The 20,915-nt window shown below is 38.8% G+C and overlaps 1 protein-coding gene across 1 annotated transcript in view; it reads right to left on the bottom strand.

Moving 5' to 3' along the window:
- Window positions 1-20,915, bottom strand: part of fhit (fragile histidine triad diadenosine triphosphatase) — a 128,455-nt gene that overhangs the window by 49,773 nt on the left and 57,767 nt on the right. The window lies entirely within an intron of this gene.

The raw sequence follows: 20,915 nt of genomic DNA, 5'->3' as shown, positions 1-20,915 counted from the left end.
AATCAGCTGCTATAACACTATAATTTCACTTCGGGGATAAATAAAGTATTTCTATCTATCTATCTATCTATTCTATCTATCTATCTATCTTATGGAAAAACAAGACTAAGACTGCTCCAAGCTAAATGCTAAGGTTGGCATGCTAACATGCTCACAATGACAGTGCTAACATGTTGATGTTTACCATGTTCAAATGCTAAACAGAGATTAGCATGTTAGCATGTTATTGTTTGCTAGCACTTACTAGAACTAAACAAAAAGCTGCAAAATGAGGTTGATGGGAATGTTATTTGTTTAAAAGCACCATGGATGTCTGAACCATACAGTGTTTCATGGCAATCCATCAAATAGTTGTTGAAATATTTCACAAAAAGCCAAAAGTCATTAGGATTTTTCCTTTGGTAATCCATCAAATAAACAGTATTTCAGTCTGGACCTAAGTGGTGGATAAACAGATAGACTAACATTGCCCCTCCTTGAGCCTTGCTAATAGCATGGCAAAAAACCTGCCAAAATCCTTGTATTTCTTCGTTTTTTTTCATTACATTGTAAAAAAGAACTAAATTATTGGACAAATATAATAATTATGGTACAGCTGTCAACAGTAGCCCAATGTTTTTCATGTGAATAACATTACCCTGAGGGTATTGGAAAGCTGGCACAACCAGACAAACATTTCCACAATGTAGATGCCATTAACATCTAATGGGTCACAACCCAGTACCTTAGTTACTTCTGTTGTATGACCTATTTTCATGTCGTTCATGTGGCCTTACATTATACCCAGCTATCATTCAAGTTCACATTCATGAATGGCAAATTAATAGTTAACTGCTTTCACGCAGCGATCCAGAGTTTCATAATATAGACAGTTTCTTTTTAAAGCAAAGCAATTTAAGACAATTAAACTTCTTTCTCAGGACTTGAGTATGCAGTGTTTGCACAGATAAATTATTCATTTGAACTCTTGCTCTTCAAGCTAATTTGTCATTCTAATATCTACTTGTTGCATTGGCAGAATGTCAATTCAATGTTTAATTCAAATTGAGAAGTAAAAGAAAATATTTTCCTTTGCTTTGCAAGCTTTCGTGTCACAAAAAATCAGGGACATTTTTATTATAAAAGACAGGATGCCACTGTTAACTGCATTAGGAATATTCAAGTTGTGACATACATTACTTTTCTTTCTAGTGAGTATAAAGTAACTCCTGCATGGATTGCACACTTGCTGCCAGAGCCAATCACATCCTTTCTGTCCAATGTGGACGGAGCATCTCACGTACATGCATCGCTTGTTTTTGGCAGAGCAACTTGCATCCGACTATATCCATAAATAAAACTGAAAATTACCACAGAAGTGGTGAAAAAAACAAGTTAAATAGACACATTTGCTCGTCCTGAAGAACCTTAAGTTAACTGCTCCCAGTAATCTCTACTACTGCTTCTGTTTTGACTGACAATCCCTCCTGAATGGAAATTTGCAACTATGAACAGAATGTCAGGCAAGATAAAACAAAATGTCACTTCAATCTGATTATCAGGCTAGTGATGTAAATACTATAGGCAGTCAGTTATAAAGTAGTCAAATATACAGTAGGTGTTAGACCTGTTTAAAGCTATACAGTTTTATATAATCTCTTCATTTCTGATAGAATTGTTCTCACTGTAACAACAAACTGTTGTTAGCAAACTGCCTTCTGGTTTGGGTGATACAGTAAGAATGTATGTAGGTTTAGGAAAAATGTAGCAATAGGACTTTTAACTATCGCAATATACATTGACTTGTTTGACTCTGGAATGGTACAGATGTCTTCAGTGACAAGACAGCACTCCTTTGACATAATACTTAACATTTGTTTAGCTCTTACTAACTACAAAGTTTATCAATGTAAAGCACCCCATGACTCGATGGGAAATCAGGAGGGAAAAGTAAACAGTCTTCTCCAACAGCAACCATTAAGATGCCCTTAACCCCCAACTGCAACAACTGGCCTGCTCAGAGTCCAATAGCATGTGGGAGAAAAACAACCAATGGACTTCTGTTCACAACAGACACTGTGTTGGTTCAGTGGTTCTCATGGTCTGTTGTAAAACAGCACCTGTGTTTTCGCTTTTTTCCCCCTGACAAGACATCTATATCTGATAGTTTAGGTGTATATAATTGTCTACAAAAGGAATATGCCAGTTTCCCACTCTTAGAAAACAATAGCAGCTTTATTTTTTCTGTAAGGAGTTTAGAGTTTTGGGCCAGCTAATATAATGACATACAGTTAGCGCATAACTGCATGATAGATAAAATATTCCAAATAGTAAAAACAGACATTCCAAGATTGCTGATTAAAGATAGGTTGTTCTGTGCTCATGTTTAATATTATGTGCAAGGGAGGGAATAAACATCTCATTTAAGTATGTAGATTAGAATTGCATCCACAAGAGAAATCAACATGTTTTAAATTTGACTGTTTGCACAATGACGACTGAGTGGTGCTTTTTATAAAGTGGCTTCAACAAGGTTTTCAGCCTGTAAGCAGGGAATTGAAGCTTCAGTGCAGTAGGTTCTTTTGAGCTGATTTTTTTTTTCTAACCAGGCAAACTGTATTAATGTTACAACACCATCTGACCAGAGGGGTTGCCTTGAGGTTACACTACACTCCATCTAATTGCATCAGCACACAGCAGTATATTGAACTTGTCCAGATACATAAAACAACCTAACTGCTGAGACTGGATTTGTGGGACTGTGTATTATATTTTCAAAGACGATATTTATCTCTGTGTTGTGATATTAGTATGTTACGCACCAGTAAAAACACAGATATGTCATCCCCTTTTTTCTAATAGAAATTGCCTGAAATGTATGCAAAAGTAGGTCATTTTCTGTTGTGATGAATCATTCTTGAGGCTGAGCCAGCAAGAATCTATTGTTAAAGATTTCGGTTTATTGTCAGCAGTTTTAGTGGACATCTGCTAAAAATAATTTATTCTCTTCCTCTGCAGAGCTGTACAGCTCTCAAGAGTCCAGCAAACCATACCCATAGCAAATGTATTGTGTCTTAGGTTGCATATGTAATGAAACTCAGCTGATAAAGGTCAAATGTCAGAGATTCTTAAAAACAGCTCATAGTGGCCAGACTCCTGGCACACTCACAAAACCATTTATCTATGATATCTCAGTGGGCTGTGAGGGTCTCAATAGGGGACACAGTAAGCTAGTTGATGACAGATAACCTTTTAGAAAAGATGAAAAATAATCTGACAAAAGTATTTGCTTGGCTAGGATATTTTCACTAGTCTGGGAGTATCTAGGTGCTTTCTCAAGAGCCTTTACATTTTCTCCAATCACACTTTCCACACAGTTGGATCCAGAGTTATAGCTGTTTATTTATTCAACATCACCAACCCCTTAAGTGCTCATTTTTGGCTCATTCAGCAGCCGGAGCTGCAGTCAACAAAGCAGCAGAATCTCACCTCACACCTCCAGTCCATCTTTATGCACTGTTTGACACTCTTTAGAATTTCCCTCTTTCTTGTTCCCACCTCTGTATTTGATGCATCTAAGAGTTGTTTAGACTTCAATAGGCCACAATTGAATGAAGTTTCCCACCAGTGTTTCATGTCTCTCGCTATCACATCAGGGAAAAGTGTTTTTGCTCTGCAGCAGACAAAAAAGCAGTGGCCTTTACGCCATCATACTCACCAGGGACAGCGGTTATGAGGGTGGAATAAAGGCGGGCTCTGAGGGTTTTACATTGATGCACATCTATTTCTCCTCAAAGACGTGCAAAGTCTCATTGCTGTGCAATTCATAAAATACTTCTAATATGTACATCTTTTTTTGCATATTGTAAAATGTAGTTTCTTTCACTGAAATTATATCCATTCCTGTTACTCACAAAAATCTGACTGTTGGCATCTTAACATGACAAGAGCGACATACTGCTCTAAATATAAAGCCTGTTCATTATAGTATGGTGTTTACTTCTGTCATCATAGGACCATCCAAAAATCTGTTGTACTGTAAGATATGCAACTACAAAAATGAATAGATAAGTACTGAAAATTCTCAAATAGGGGCTAAGACAGACTGTGTAACTTTTGATAGAAGAAATAACACAATCTTCCAAAGCTATAAAAATGGACCTTTACTCAGTTTAATACAGCTACAGCCTCTGGTGTGACTTGTAGCTTTGACTCTTATACCCACCTACTGACTCTTATACCCACCTATATATATGCATTACATTAATGCACTCCCGTCTTCTGTACAGTCTTCTTATCTTTTCTTATCTTTCTTATCTTTATTTATTTATATTTTTAAAAGTACTTTATTCTTGTGTGATTTTTTGTGTGATTTATATATTTTTGTGTGATTGTATGTTTTAAGCAACATTGCACCAAGACAAATTCCTCGTATCTGTAAAAACCTACCTGGCAATAAATCTGATTCTGATTCTGATTCTGATTAATGTAAGCTAACTTTAGATATTGTTGTGTATCTGACATCAGTTGTTAGTTTGCTGAAGTTATGACACATCTCTGCTCATGCTACTTTGCTACAATGGTCAATGGTTTCATCACAAAACTTAAAAAAGCAACTGATTTAAATTAATCTTGGAAAATGAAAATAAAATTCATCACCTGCTGTCATGATGAATTTAGGATAACGTAACTTTCCACACCACTATTCACCATGTCACACTCACTGCTCCGAGTTTGTCTTCTATAACAGAAATACTGCTTTTATTCGCTTATTATTCTCAGTTGTTCCTACTTTACCAATTTTCAAACACCGTTAAGTTACATCAAAAAAACATACTTCCTGTGAATCAAAGGGCATAATCCATCCTGTTGCTCGTACGCTTTGAATTTGAAACATCTACAGTAAGTTCTACTGATAGTAACTTAATCATGCTATTATAAATAATAATAAATTACATATTAATGATTTATTACATGAAAACAGCATTTGAAAAGAGGCTCTAAGAGCAGTAAATAGGTACAGCACATTATACTGACTTTACCATTCTAGCTGTTACAGTACTGCTAAACCCTCCTCAGTGTTTTTACTTGCCCTTTTGTTGTTTATGCTGGCTCTGCTATTATTTGAATACTGGTGTGTATGGTATTCATATTCTTTCCTTTGTAGGCCCAAAACTAAAATGCGCTGTCATTATTTGAATAAACCTTTTGACAGATTGATGCATGCAGGGTCTGAAATGAAGGTTTTTCCTCACATGCCGCTGTGGAAGGTCACTAAACACTTTACCGGCAACTCAGTTTTTTTTCCTCACACTTTAGAATTGTAAACATTGAGTCAGTGGTAGTGTGTAAATATGAAATATATTATGTCGGCTTAATCCCTGACTATTCTTAACTTATTTGCTTTTTTACAATAATATTTATTAATACGAGAAAAACCCATCTGCCATGGACGCAGGTGGCCTTTTACCTACCACACACAACTTTTACCCTGTATTTGGCAGTGGCTGGTGCTAATTTCATTCCTTGAATACAAAGCATGCCACTTGTATGCTCACATCACTTAAACCCCATTTAGAAAGCACTTGTAGATAGCTTGATTGACTTATCATGCTAATATCATGACAGTGACAGGGGGGCATGAAAGACACACACGAGTGAAGTGGATCTGTAGTAAATTCTGCATGAATTGCCAGCATACAGGTCATTAAGAGTTAATGACCTGTGTAGAGGGCAGCAAGCTGTGCTGTCATTCACCAAGGTGTCCCGGTTGTGCATCCATGCAGAACAAGCACATGTTGGATTAATGATCATACTTGGGTAATTCTTAAGGTGTGTATGTGTGGTGTACGGGAAGGGGGTCAATACCACAGTCATTAAATATTACATATAATTACAAGCTCTCCATTAACCCCAACGTTTCTTTGAGAATGCTCAAAGCAATGAGCCAACGAGTAGCCTGTGGTACACACGTGTGACCTCAGGCTACCCTGTCACATTAGTGCACAGCACAATGCGGCGGTGGCAGAGGCCTCTGTGGAACTCATTATGCCCCTGACTAGTGAGAAGACTGTTTAGACAAGCAGTTTGTGCCACATGACAGGCCTAATTCCTCATCTGCAACTCAAACATTGACCATACTGCCCCGAAATGCACCACTCGCTTCCCTCTTAATGAAGAGGACACATCAGTGCCTCCGGAAGAATGACAGAGAACCCCCAGCTATATTTCCCCTTAGCTTTAAAGTGTTATTTCATTACGAAAGACTGAGAAACCAGATTTGTTTCCCCATAATGCATGCCAGTGGATAGGTGTGCTGTGCCCTGATTGCTTCTTATGTGTCAAAATGTATACATTTTGCATTAAAGAGAACTACAGTATTTATTCAGCTGTCCTCATAAAAAAACTGTCTCATATGGCTGTTTTAAGACAAAAATAAATTCAAGTTAAGATATTTTGCTGTCACACTCAGTGTAAAGCTGAGAAACACCTGATTGGTAAAGAAGTACCAGACATCTGAAGTGGCATAGCAAAAGTGCTCATGTTCTTGGTGGTCAACTCGTCGAAGACTGACGCTTTGTCTCTTTCCTTTTGGCGTCCCATACAGCCGCATATGGTACCCATCAGCGGCTGTATGGGACGCACCGGGCTTTCTATTGACTCTAATGTAAACCCATCCACGGCGCTTATAGATGCTTACAGAAACTTCCACCTGAATGCACGAATCATGTTTGCCAACATTAATTAGGACAAAATTATAAAGTGAAGTTAGTTATATAGCTGCCGAACAATGTAGACTCTACACTGTAAAATTAACAACAACACATATAGTCCTCCAGCCCGACAGGCATGAGGCAACGAGGTCTTGATAAAATACAGGCGCTTATTGCTGGTCAACAAGGGGGGAGCGATCAGGCATCAGGCAGGGACCATGGTTCCGTCCCACAGGGAGCCAACTGGCTCGGGCACCACTGATGAGCTGGCTCGCAACCAGTATCTCTCCTGCGTGGTAAAGTGGGGCTCCTCCGGCGCCCCTAGTGCCAGTACCACTGGCCATGCCAAAATGGGTTGGAACTGAATGCATTTGTGCTGTTGGATCAGCAAAGCGGAAATTAGTGTCAAAAGTCACATGAACGTTTTCTGTACTTGTAAGATTTTAGTTGTGGTTCCTTGGAGGATATTTTTTTGTAATTGATGATAGTTTCAATTGTATATGTAAAAAACATACTGATTTGTTCTGAGGGCATGACTGTATTTGCAGCCTGTGATAGGTAAATCTGACGAGTAGTCCAACCGTAAAAGGCATATCAACTTAAAAGGTGATGCTATGTCAATGTTGTGTTCACATCATGTTTCGGCTGTCCCCAAGTAGCCAAAATAATATTGCAGGTTTAAGGAAGAAATATTTCTACTAAGCATACATGTGACAACTGCATAGATATGCGCAGAATATATTACAAAACAGTGACAAACATCAGGATTAAAATGGCATTATAAGCCTCCTTAGCCCTGTAGCCTTATTCACTCCCAGTCCATTTTCACTTCTTTCCACTTACTGCTGCTAGAGAGTGCTTGTCATCTCAGTGTTCAGCTGAGGGAATCAAGAGCGTCAAGTCTTTCAGCTGGTTGTCTCTTTAGTGATGCTACAGACTCCTTCATAGTGATTAATTTTACATGGCGCAACATCATGCTTTACCTTTATGTCACGTCTTTGATAATACTATCTTCAAATGATCCTAAAAGCAACAAACAAGGAGGTTTCTTTATAAACAAAGTCTTATTTATCTCTATCAAACAAACATAGAGACACCCCAAAAGAAGATATGCACATACATATACAGAGATTTCAGATCCATGAATAATCAATCGCCTCCTTCTATTTGATCAAGGCAATCTGTAGCAGTATATCATCTGATACAGGAATGGGTCTGGGGTATTCACAGTGGCCCCTTAATCAGAGGGAATCAGTCAGAATCAGATTCTCTATCTTCCTCGTCTTAGACAAGTTTCCCACTTTGATAGATCAAACATAAACAGGCCTTGATCAACAGATAACTAATCATTCAAACTCCCACCGCTTCCAGAGCGGCCCGCTGCGACAGATGTTCCAAGTGTAAAATGCTCATGATCATTCAAGCCCAGTGATTTAGTGAAGGTTGGAGCGATTACTCTGAAACCAAACTCATCATCAGAGTGATAACATCGGTCTCAGCCTGGCTGCACACTCACTTACGAGGGTTAATGAGAAAAAGACCAGTCATGATTCGGGACAGCATGAACAGTATATGGTGTAAAATTGAAAACAGAAACACCATGTTAGGTAAATAAGACTTCTTTGGTTTAGAATAACAAATGATCAAAAGCATTTAATGTCAATGTTCTAGTGAAGAAGCCCACAGGAGCCTTGAGGTCAGAGAGAAAAGTTTGTGATGAACTACTTAGTTAGAATTAAGTTTGAATACGGTTGGGACGTCTAGCTACTCAAGGGAAACTGGATTGTTCTTGAAGACTTTTCTAAAGTCAGTACTGACTGGTGTCGACTGAGGCATCTTGGTCACTGTTTACATGGGTTTTGTGTACATGAGGGCGAAAGTCCAACTATCTGTTGTACATTTTGCAACAAGTTTAAAATTGTTTTGAATTGAATTGAATTAAAAGGTAAAGCAGGGTTGTTTTTCAAAAGGCACATCACATTTAGTAAACATGTTGTCATAACAAGAGCCAACAGCATCTGGCTTGCAAATGAGTGAAACAATTGTATGGGGGCAAGAAAGAATTTATTTTGGGCAAAGAAGATTTCTGACCCTCTTAACTGACTGGCAAAAAAACATTGAGCCCTGTTTAATGGATTTCGCTGTTGTCTTGTTTCTTGGGTGTTTCACTGTGGATGGAGACCTTTAAGAAAACAACCTGAAAACTCAAGAGGGGACTCATTTCGGCTGGAGACACCTAGTTATTTGGCCTGTCAGAAAGGTTTTTTAAGTGTTTGCATTTGCATGACAAAGATCCATTATGTGGATGGTGTCACCATGGCAGCAATATGGTAGTTGGGAAGAAATGTCATTACCCAGCACCAGCTTGTAAACTGGATAATTAGACTACTAGAGTGCATTTAGATGTATTATCACATTTTTTTCTAACAAATTTCTAACAAATCCATGATTTTGTTGCACATTCAAAACATATTCAGCAAAACATGTTATTTTCCTGCCATCCTCCAAGTCACATTAAAGTATTCTGTCTAATCCAGGTCTCAAGAATGCATGCAATTGTTGTATACCTATGCACAGAGTATGTTTGGGGCATAATAACCCTCATTCATGCCTTATTATCTGTGAGCAGCACAGCTCACATTGTCGTCGCTGATGGGATTTCAAGTAACAGAGTGACACAGGATACTGAGCGAGCTGGGATCAGTATGTACTGTAATATTTTAGATTTCTCTCATTCCTATGTATGAATAAGAAAAAGTGGAGGAACAGCAAAATTAATCTGCAAGTCTTTACATTTCCATGAGTCCAGAATGTCCCCTAAACTGATGACCGAGACAAGCAACTGCAATAAGAACTTCAAGACAAATTTTTTATTTGCCCTTGTCTATTTTGAGAATAGTACCGGGGAAAGACTGTCATTCAGCAAGTCCTTGATATTAAGAAGGAAAAATGAGAGCGAGGAGAGGAGATTGAAGTGGGGAGCAAGAAAAACACAACAAGCACATTCAAAGTCATGCTGAAGCCCTAATTGAGTTATGCAGATAGTGTATGTTGATTGCGAGGCATTTTGAGATGCTTTCCTGATGTCTCCTGGGGATTGGAACAGGGCGATATAAACAGCATTAATGGAAGGAGATGAAAAATGCTCACACTGCTCGGCTGTCTGGCAGGCATTTGTTTACCCAATTTGAATAGAAAGAAATCTATCATAAAAGCCAGAGTCGTTAACAGTCAGGATGACTCGGTTGTGCATCCTTTGTAGTGCACTTCCAAGATCTAAACATGCAGACTGTGCAGCTATGGCTGACTTCCCTACGTGACTATATGATTGAACTTTGCAGGACTGTAATGTTTTTACATCTGTTTTTTACATCTCACAACAGAAATGTAGAATAGCTGTTGGCAGGTCCAGTGTGTAACATTTAGGAGGATCTACTGACCGAAATGGAATATAATATTCTTAGCTATGTTTTCATTAGTGTAGCCTATAATCACCTGAAAATAAGAATTGTATTAGTTACCTTAGAATCAGTGGGTGGCCTCTCACGAAGGCCGCCATGTTGAACTGCCATGTTTCTACAACAGCCCAGAATGGACAAACCAAACACTGGCTCTAGATAGGGTTGATATATTTTTCTTGAGTTTTGTGGTCACGCTAGGTTCTCCTAATTGCTTGGAGGGGCAAGCAGTATTCAGTTGGTTGCCACCTGCCACCTAATAAACTCAATAAATCCTACACACTGGTCCTTAAAAACATTATGTAACTTTTATATCTTAAAATAACAGCTTTAAAATCATTTTGATGCTCTACTGAGTTGTAATAGGGTGAATGATTCCTCTGTCATTCCCACTTTGCGCCCTGCATGCCTGTTTTTGCACTATCAAACTTTTGGCTCCAACCTCAACTCTCTGTGAGTTTCCTGATGGACAGTAAAGTAACTTCTGCAAAATGTAGCTGCTGTTAGCTAGTTAACTTAGCTTTACTGCCCTGGATGCCCAGGACTGGGTGCACAGAGCATCAGGGAAGTGTTGGTATTTACACTGGTAGGACAGAAGGTTTGGACCGCTGGGAGGAGGACATTTTTAGGAACTGAGATGGGGGGGGGAATGCTGAAGGAGTGTAGTGCTCATGCCAGAACTGGAGCGGGGAGAGCCACAATAAAACCAAGCTCAGCAGCTTCTATGGACATAATGCTAATGGCAGAAGCGAAGAGACCTTAGAGGACAACAAAGGAAGCTAAGAAGAGTAAAAAAGTAATCAGACAAGAATAAATCTGGAACTGGCTTTTAGTTGTTAGTGCACATGTAGCTGTCCATATTTATGACAGCAGTCTTGAATCTGGAAACACTTGCTAGACTGACAAAAAAACAACAACAACAAAAAAAAGCAACAAGTTTCTTCCAAAATCTACTTGGCATAGCAAATGAATTGCATTTGAACGGGGCGGGGCTGACTGTAGGTTATACTAGGTCAGTGAAGAGACAGCAAAGAAACTACCGAGCTCAAAACAAACAAAACAAGTAAATTCAAGACACGCTGCTTAAATCAAAATATAAGTGTATAAAGCACCACAAAGGAGAGCTAAGACAAAACTAAAACCAGAGGCATTTGCAAATATGTGAAAAACACACTGAGAAGACCACACCTCAACAACAGATGCCTTCCAGCTGCTAAGAGATTTAATTCCTTGGTGTAACTCTACAATATCTGAGCAAGAGTAGAACACTATCACTGCATTCCAATGCCGTTATGGAGGGAAGCTGATTGCTGAAGAAAACATATGGTTCTATCTACAACACAGCAAAAAAAAAAAACACAAATAAAAAAATCCCCTGCTGATAGGCACCTTCAGAAGTTTACTGTACACAGCTTTTTTATGGTGGTCATGAGCACAAGGTGACATGGTTAACTGGGAATTAAATTCAGCGTGTGTGTAGGTTTTCTGTGTGGGTGATTGAGGCATAAGAAGAAAGAAAAAAACGAGTAGTTCTATATTTTATTTTTACCAATAGATAATTGATTTTGCCAGTTAATTGAAGGGTGTGCTTATCTTGAAGCAGCTTTGTCTCCTGTATTTTTCCCACTGCAGTCATCATCTGCATACGGTATTAACTCCTGCAACCTGGACATAAAATGGAGCCCAGCAAGAGATAAGCTGGCTGTTTTACTGCCATCTCACCAGAGAGAGAAAACTTTTCTCCAGCAGAGGAAGTAAAATTAGCATTTAAATAGCAACACATATTCTATCATCTAACTTGATTTGATGCAACAGCAGTTGACACACGGTAAAAAAAACAAAAAACAATCAAGACGAGGAGAAGGGGGAAAAGAGAAAAGGAAAGAATATCTTAAGCAGCAAAAAATACACTGGTTTCTCCTCCTGATGTCTAAGATACAAGTTTTTTTATCACAAGAAAGCGCAGCTGTGCAGGCAGGAGAGGGTAGACGTACACCTTCAGCTCCTCATAATAAAGTTAAAGCTACAATGAACAGCTGTGGTTGTTGGCAGATGGCAGCCAGAGGAAGCTGCTGGACCTCTGAGGGCTTCATTACCCAAAGTCATGTCATGGCAGTGGACTTTATTCTGGCCTACATGTTCCCTCAATGATGGTGGCAGAGCTGAGTTTCACTCTTTCAGTAAGTCAAGTCAAGCTTCCATTTGCAATTTTCAAGTCAACATTATGGTTTTTCAGCTCTCTGAATACTGTTGATACAATTACTGACATGGTACTTCTTCTATTGTATTTCATTTAAAATTAGACAATTTCCATTTAAGTCATCCAGGCAGCGCAACTTGCAAGATGCCCAAAATCACATGATTATGTGAGAATCCATCTTGTCATGCTTCAAGCTATCTGCTTGTGTGAACCACAGTGGCTTGGACCAGTCAGTGTCCTATAAGTAACTACTGACAGCTACGGCATGAGCTATAAGCGTGGCTTAACGGTTTGTGTGACGATGTGTGTTCACATGAAAACAACAATAGAAGCTGCTTAGGTTAGCGTAGATGCTGCTAGCATCGTCTCTATCAGAACTGGAGAGCATTTCTTCAATAAAAGAAGAGCAAAGAACAGCAAAGAACCACTTTCTTTTTTTTCCAATGGAAAATATGTTTTCTCTCTTCTTCCGACTTCAGTAAAGTCATTTGGTTAAAGTAAAGGGATCAAACTGAGCCCCATATAAGAGGCTTTGTGGTGCTAAAAGGAAAACAAAAAGGTTTTTTTAAATGCTAAGTCAGTCTTGATTATTTTATACAAACAGTTTTGTCACTGTAACTTTCATTCATTCTTTTTCATTCTCAATTGAAGAAAGTCCCAATTCACTGCAAGTTCACTGTCATAAAACTGAGGCAATGTGTTAATTGATTGATTAATTGATCTACATAATTATTTGATAATTTTTTACAATCAATTAATAGTTTAAGTAATTTATCAAACAAAGAAGCCAAACAATTTTCACTCCAGCATCTGTTATTGTGGAAGCCAGTGGCTGCCTAAAAATTGTAACACTACAGCATGGCTTTGACATTATTTTTTATGACTCAAACTTTATTGAGTTTTAATTTTTACAACAAACAAACAAAGGCAAAATTAAAAACTGTAAACTAAAACTGTATGTGTTAAAAAATAAAATAGACAGTCCATGACAAGACAAATTTGTCCATGCACGACATGTTAAGCAGTCTTTCCAGGAGACTACCAAAAGGACACATTGCTGTGTGTCCATTCATTGTCCAATGTGAGGTTGAGGTAGTCCAGTAAACAGATCACTGTATTGCACCCAGACCACTTCCATCCTCATTTCTGTGACAGCCCCCCAAGAACAGCCCACAATGACCAGAAAACATATGGTGTGAGAGTAAAACATATGGTGTGAGAGTACACACATACCTTTTAGCTACCCTGTAATGAATACAATCTTCTCATTATATTTATCAATGTCGTTTATAGGATATTCTTTCAAAAGCTGCTACTTTGCCTAGCTCTGTTAAAGCAAGTCTTTGAAACAAACAGGCCTTTTGCACTCTACTTTTCTCATTATCATCTGTTTTGCCAATCCAATTATACTTGTCTGAATCCAATTGGCTAGGGGGTTTTACAATATGGGCCATGGGCTTAGGGTTTGCCTAATATGTAAAGACTGGGGCACAGGCTCAACAATCCACTCTTATGAACCTGATTATTCTCATGAACCCTTCTTCCCCAATGTCCTGAATCTTTGAATGACCATATGGCATGTGTTAGGGTACCCAGCTCCAGTCAGTCCAACAGTCTGGTGTTTCCTTTATACCTAGCATGAATAGCCTACTTGGGTACCAATATAGACGATGAAGAATTCTGAATTGAATCAATCTTATTTTGATATCCCTGGAAACTTGTTTAGTGACTCCAATAATTGTATCCCAATCACTTTCTTCAATGTACAGGTCCCTCTCCCATAAGATTTTCAGAGCTGTGTTGGACGGGTAACCAGTGTGGTTCATAAGCATAGAGTAATAATGGGAAGCCCCATGTCTGCTCTCTGCAATGCGCAAAATCTCTTTAATGAGGTCCTTGCCCTGAGGTGGTGTGTGTGTAGAGCCAAAAGTAGGAATAAGGAGGTGTCTCAGCTGAAGATATCTCCAGAATTGATTGTTGCCTAGCTTGAATTGTTCAACCAAATTGTGAAATGACTTAAGGACACCATCTTTATAAAGATCACCCAGAGTATGTACCCCCTTAATCACCCACTCCCTCCATATAGGTGGTGATTTATTAATAAGGAGTTTGGGGTTGTCCCACAGACCAGAGGATAAGCTTAGAAAGGTGTTTATTTTTAATATACGAGACTGACCGTTGCTCTTGTCTTCCGTGATGCGGGGACCGATTCCTCTCGAGGGTGTGGGTATTTCCAGCATTTCAGGTAAAACCTTCTCCAAAAACATGATCGGGTCACTTGTCTCGCAGCCCTCAGGAAAGCCGACAAAGCGCAAATTATTGCGTCTATTCCGGTCTTCCATGTCATCCAGTGTCTCGCGAAGAGCTACCACCTCGTCTTTAGTAGCTGGGGGGTTAGCCTTCAGGTGGTTGTCGGACTCCTCCAAAAAGCACAGTCTCCCCTCCACCTCGCTAATCCGTATCACCAGAGTTGTTAGTTTCTTCTCCATCGATGAAGTGGGTTTGCGTATTTCTCCCAAGCTCTGGAGCTCACCCGATATTTGTTTCAGGACAGAAAAAATATTTGCAATATCTTGAGCGACGTTACCTGACGCACGGTCGCCGTCTTCTCCCTGAGGCACCGGTGAATTAGCATCATTGCTAGCGCTGACGACTGGCATGCCAGCGGTGTTTTTAGGGTTCTGTCGGACTGAGCTTTTCAACCTGCTCATTGTTGTTTACCAGGCGCTTTGTCTATAGCCTAGACCAGTTTTGGGTAGGGAGATTACTCGGTTAAGCAGCCATTATCTTCACCGCGTCACGTGACTCTCAGCTTTGACATTATTGAGCAAACCAGGAGAGAGAGAGAGTAAACATGAAAATTAAATTTCTTCATGTCACTAAAATCTAATTAAACCTTCAGTGCATTATCTTGACAGCCTCAAGGATTGGTGCCACTTGATTCAAGAGCATCAGGCTGATCAGGCTAATTATCAGCTTATTGTACTCAATTTCTAACGGCACTATACAGTAAGTAGTTGCCCTTTTGCTCAACCTCACTCACTGCTTAAAGTGCAGCACAATGTAAAACTAATATTTTTATATCTATAGTGAAATAAACTGAGCTTTTTAGTGAAAGAGCAGCTTTATTGATCCTGACTGAGCAGGAAATTGAACTTTCAGGTATTCATTAAATGGAAATTGTGCTGCCATAATCTTGTACCCCCCACTTTTGACTATAACTAAGCGCCCATGATTCTATTCATAAAGCTAAGTTCACCACAGGCTGCAGTACCCCTACATGAACAGCAGGGAAATCCCTTAATCAAGTTTAGATTTTCCTCAAAGATAAGATCATGTCCATGTCAATGTAAGCTTTTATAAATAACTACTTATACATGGTTTTCTGAGTAAACCATACTTAAGATCAACATTGATTGAAATCTATTTTATAAATGAGGGCCCAGGAGTAGATGGGAGAAGTGTTAATCTGAAAAGGAGTTTCCAGACTTGCTTTGTACCTACACCCAGGTATGTCAGACTGAAACTACCACTTTTGTCTTCAGCTACTCCAGATGAATCCCCTCACACATCTATGTTTTTCCTTTTTTTTTCATTATCAATGAATACACTTAATACACTTAATCATGACTTTGGCACCGGAGTGGAATTATTCATGGACTATTGAAATGAGAGTGCTGAGCCATTAATCAGATAGTAGTAACTGCCACAGATGAGGCCAGTGTCTATTAAAATGTATGTCCTTTTAATTTGGCCATGTGGTGCCGGCAAAGTGCAGCATACATGTCTCAACCTCCCTTTAATAGTCTGTCATTTACATTCACAGGAATGGGCAAGGCTAAAGGCACGTGTAGCAGTGATGATGAGCAAGGTCAGCGATGCAGCTATTGTCTTGTGTTTACTGAACAAGAGCCCACAGTTTGTTTACATGGGACAATAATTGATTGTTTTGAATGAGGCATCAATACTGCGTGCTGTGTGATGCACCTCATCTGTGTTGATTGGACAGTGCACAGTCATAGGTTAAGTTAACAAAGGATTTTACCTAAATCACTTCTAAATCCCAAATGCAATCTATTATTTTGACAAATAAAAACAAAAAAAAAACAATCAGATCTAAGAAAGATAGTTGATTGTTGAGTCTTATTCCCAGGTCACCAAATACCGACACTGGAAATGAGACTCAACAATCAATCTTAAAGCCCCAACCCAACTCTTTCTGTCTTTCACAGCTCTGATTGGTTGTTTTCTTTGGGTTTGGTAGATTCTTGCAAATGCCATTAGGAGCACTAGGAGTAACCAGAGGAACCAGATTTTTTCACAAATTTTCAGTTTCATGTACTACTGTCAGGATATTGTAAAAGATGCTACAAATTTGTCAAAAAGTTATTTTTCTAGAGGTTAGCCACTGAAGCTTACTTCAGTAAATGGACAACCTCTGGAACAGATATGATGATATTGAGAAGAGAAGACTGTACAAATTGTTCATTCATATAATAAAACCTAAAAAAATAGACTGAGAGACTAAACTAAAGAGCTCACTGACAATCGATCAACAGTGCATTCTGGTGTGCATTCACAGGCAAGAGAAGCCCTGCAGGCAGCCATATATCATACAAGTGGATCAGCTTGTTTGATACTTATGTGTCTGTCAAAGTTTTTGCATAAGCCTGGACTTTGCTTTGGCAATAAACATGTTTACAAATGCAACGCAATAGGTCTACATGATGATACATTATAAAAATAGACTTCAATTAAATTTCAGCAATCGTCACACTGTCAGAAAATGATTAATTACAGCATAATCCTTGTACACAGTTTCTATTCAAACCATAGTCACTGTACAGTAAAAGCCACATTACAGCACAAAGCTAAATCAGTGAAATACAGGCAAACACATGGGAACAGTGGCCAGAGTGTGTGGTGGTTTAGAGGGTCAAACATACAAACACACAGCCTGTCAAAGTGCCATGCAGTTTTCCCCAAATACACAGTGGCAACCAAGAGACATCAAGCTCTCTGTTTCATAAATAACGCATAATACGCATGTACAATGAAACGCACGTGTTTGTACAAGCTGAGGAGCATCGAGATGATTCAGTGGCATATGAATCTTACAAACTGCTTCCAGGAAAAGGGAAGGCAAGAAGCCAATCAAAAGCAGATCAATCTCCATAAGCCCCTATATAAAATGCCCAATTCGAAATAAAACAAACATGTTTACAGCCTGGTACAAAAGTTTAAGTTATCAGAGACAAAAGCTGAGCTAAAGTTAGCAGCAGCTTGGCTTGCAGCCCCTTTGGGGTACCCTTTGTCTGCCCAACAGTGTGAGAGAAACAGTGATTTTTAAGGGAGAACTGCTTTGTTCAGTGTTTTAACTGGTTTCCCCACCCACGAGCGGTAAAGTAATACAAGGTAAAATGATATGATGATCTCCACGCTATGGGTGCTCCATGCATGTAGTTAGTTTTATGTGTCCAGACGTCAATGGTTGGCATTAACAAAGCAAATTTACTTGAGTCCTGTATTTATTTTTCCATTTTCAGTACAGACATTTCAGTAGAAAATGTCAATAGCTGTCCTATTTTTATTTCTATGCCTAAGTTGTATAGATATTAGATAGATAGATAGATTAGATAGATATTGTATAGTTATTATCTGTTCAGCAGAGTGGTACTACAAGCAAGTTAGTGCATTCATTGGGTGGTTTCAGAGAGTTACAGGGGTCTCTAAATGGAATGAAAATAATTGGCTACAGCAATTTATTGATATAAGAAAATGTAAGTTTTACTTTTGAATAGTTCAGTACAAAGGATGTATTGAATAATTTAGGTGATATATGTGTACACATACAAATTATAAGTCAAAACAGCGTTAAATTTGGCAGAATTATAAAAGGTATAAGTGGTAAAATGAAGAGCCGTTTGGGAACCAAAAGATCTGGCTCATTAAAAAGAACCGTAATTCCCATCACTAGTGTAAGTGCACTGTGGATTGTGTAGGCTGTGGCTGACACAGTTCTTAATTTTTTTGCTTTTTTCTTTTTCCAGAGGGCTTGAATGCCTAGGCCAAGTTGGCAAACAGAGAGTGTGGCAGGGTGAGTATTCTGTTACTGTTGATGGATATGTCAAGTGAAAAGCATCTGCCTGTTTATCGTGATGCCTTCTGACATGAAAACAAAGGGGAGGCTCTCTAATTTCCCATCAGATACCACTGGCTACTGCTCTGCTTGACATCGTGTCTGTGTGTGTGCATGTGTGCATGTGACTATATGAATGTGGGCTCTTGTGACAGTCATCTAAACTGAGTGACCTTTACATTGTGGCCATTGTGACAAAGTGAGTTAATTTTGGTCAGTTCTCACTTCTTACAGCTGCAGTAGGTAATTTTTACCAAAAAACTTCGCTCAGGCTGGGTGTGTTGTTACTATAAGCAAAATTTGTTCACGCATGTCTGTGCACACAAAGAAGTGCCATTTGTTTTCCACCAGGCATTCCAAACACTCCATCACCATAGAGAGACATATCTCAGTGGACCCAGCCCACATGCTCTACAACACAGGCAATCTGTTTAGCAAGACAAGGCATGAGAGTGTTTGTGTGTGCGCATGTGTGCGTGCATGCCTTCTGTGTTTTTACACCTATATGTCTGAAAAAGGAAGTATATATGTGAATCTGCACAGCAGATGGGAGCATTCTGATACAGGAGACCAAAATAAGATGATTTCTCCTCCAACCAAAACTCAAACTCAAAAAATAAAAAGTGTTCATTTTGTTAGATTATGTACAAGAATTGATATGACACTTGAAAATAATTCAAAAAACCTTTTTTAATACTTTTCTTTGCTATGTATTTTTCATCAATTTAATCTGCATCGGGATCCAGACCTGTATTTAAACACATAGTGAGTGAGGGAAAGAAATGGGACATTTGTTTCATTCAGTTAAGTGCAGTAGTATATATGAACATAGTGTCAATCGTAGGAATTGCACACTCATGAATGTAATGAAAAGTATGGGCCGATACAGCATTTATTGGCCTTTAAAAACATCAATATGGTCAATAATGTTTTTAAAGTGGCTCAGATGTATTCTGAACAGCCTGAACCAAAAATACTACAGTAGCCTATCAATGTTCAGCTCAAGAAAAAAACAAATGGAATTAATTAGTTATGTAATTAGTATTTGGGGTTTTGTCACTTATTGTGGTTGGCATCTCTAAACCAAACATTTGATGGCTACTTTTCATATTTTAAGTGTGCTCTAAAACCCAACAGAAATCACTATATCAGAGCATGTAAGCGGAGTGAGAATTTACGCTCCTGGCTCACTGAGGTGTTTTTTTCACTCTGCTCACCCGTTCAAAGCCTCTCGGGGCCGCTCTGCTCTATTCCACTAATATTGCTCACTGCTTGCTCCAAAAAATGTAACAAAGCTGTGTTATATTTAAATTATTATCTTAAGCCCCTCCCTGCATATCATCACAAGATGGTTCTTTTAATGTCATTGTTCCAGAAAAAGTTACACCCCCCCTCTTATCCATGAACACATCATTTATGATGTTATTATAAATCAGCTGTACGCGTGATAAGAAAAGGACAGAAGAGGAAAATCTCTTGTTGACTGGCTTCCGATGTAAACAGCCAGGCACACATGCACACTTTCAGTGACTGGGAAGTGTGGGAATGATCCTGGGGAAGTTTCATACAGGAGCAAAACTGCAGCAAAACTGGAGCGGGATGGAACAATCCAAATTTCGGTGCTTACACTTTCCACTCAGCTCACATGCTCTGAACTATATTCATGTTTGCTTGTTTTAAAGGTCACATAAGGTTATGAAATTCACTAACCACTAGATGTTGCATTAGAGCACCAGTATCTCAGAGCAAAAACAATAAATGCTACAGCAACCAGACCCAGTCATTTTACCTCGCAGATAATCATAAAACACACTTCAAACTGGACAGAGACAAAATAAAACTCATCAAAACCAGGTTTGTTAGTCTTTCCACAGTCTTTCCAATAATCACCAACTCTGGTTTGGTCAAAATTCACAGTTATATGAGAAAACAGCTGTGAAATAGGATGCAATGGTTGCTATGTAACATTAGCTAATCCTTGGGGACGAATTTGCCCGTCAAAGTATGTCCACTAAAAGTTGTTATTAAGTGTCTGACATCATTAGTGACTCCATTGACAGAAACAGCCGTTATACCTTGCATATCATTGTAACATCATTCAAAGTGGTCAGAAACAAAAAAAAAAACACCCAAAACCATCTTTGTTTCTTTCCACTGTTACAACAATTACCCACTCTGGTTTGATCAAAATAAAATCCTCAATTCACAGACGTACGTAAATAAGAAAAAAAAAACAGCAGCCTCCTCTACTGTACATGGAGGGTTTCATATGCACATGCAGACCGGCTTTGTAAACAAAGAACAGACAGGCTGGGATAGCAACATAGGCAAAGGGAATGTAACGTCACATTCTGCCCCAGCATATTTTTACACACACACATATATATATATATATATATATATATATAACCTTTAAAACTTGCAAA

The sequence above is a fragment of the Morone saxatilis genome, unplaced genomic scaffold (assembly GCF_004916995.1).
Source record: "Morone saxatilis isolate NCDOM2014 unplaced genomic scaffold, NCSU_SB_2.0 Contig18, whole genome shotgun sequence".
In the NCBI taxonomy this organism is placed as follows: domain Eukaryota; kingdom Metazoa; phylum Chordata; class Actinopteri; family Moronidae; genus Morone; species Morone saxatilis.
The sequence above is the reverse complement of the archived record's forward strand: the minus strand, read 5'-3'. Positions and strand labels throughout refer to the sequence as shown.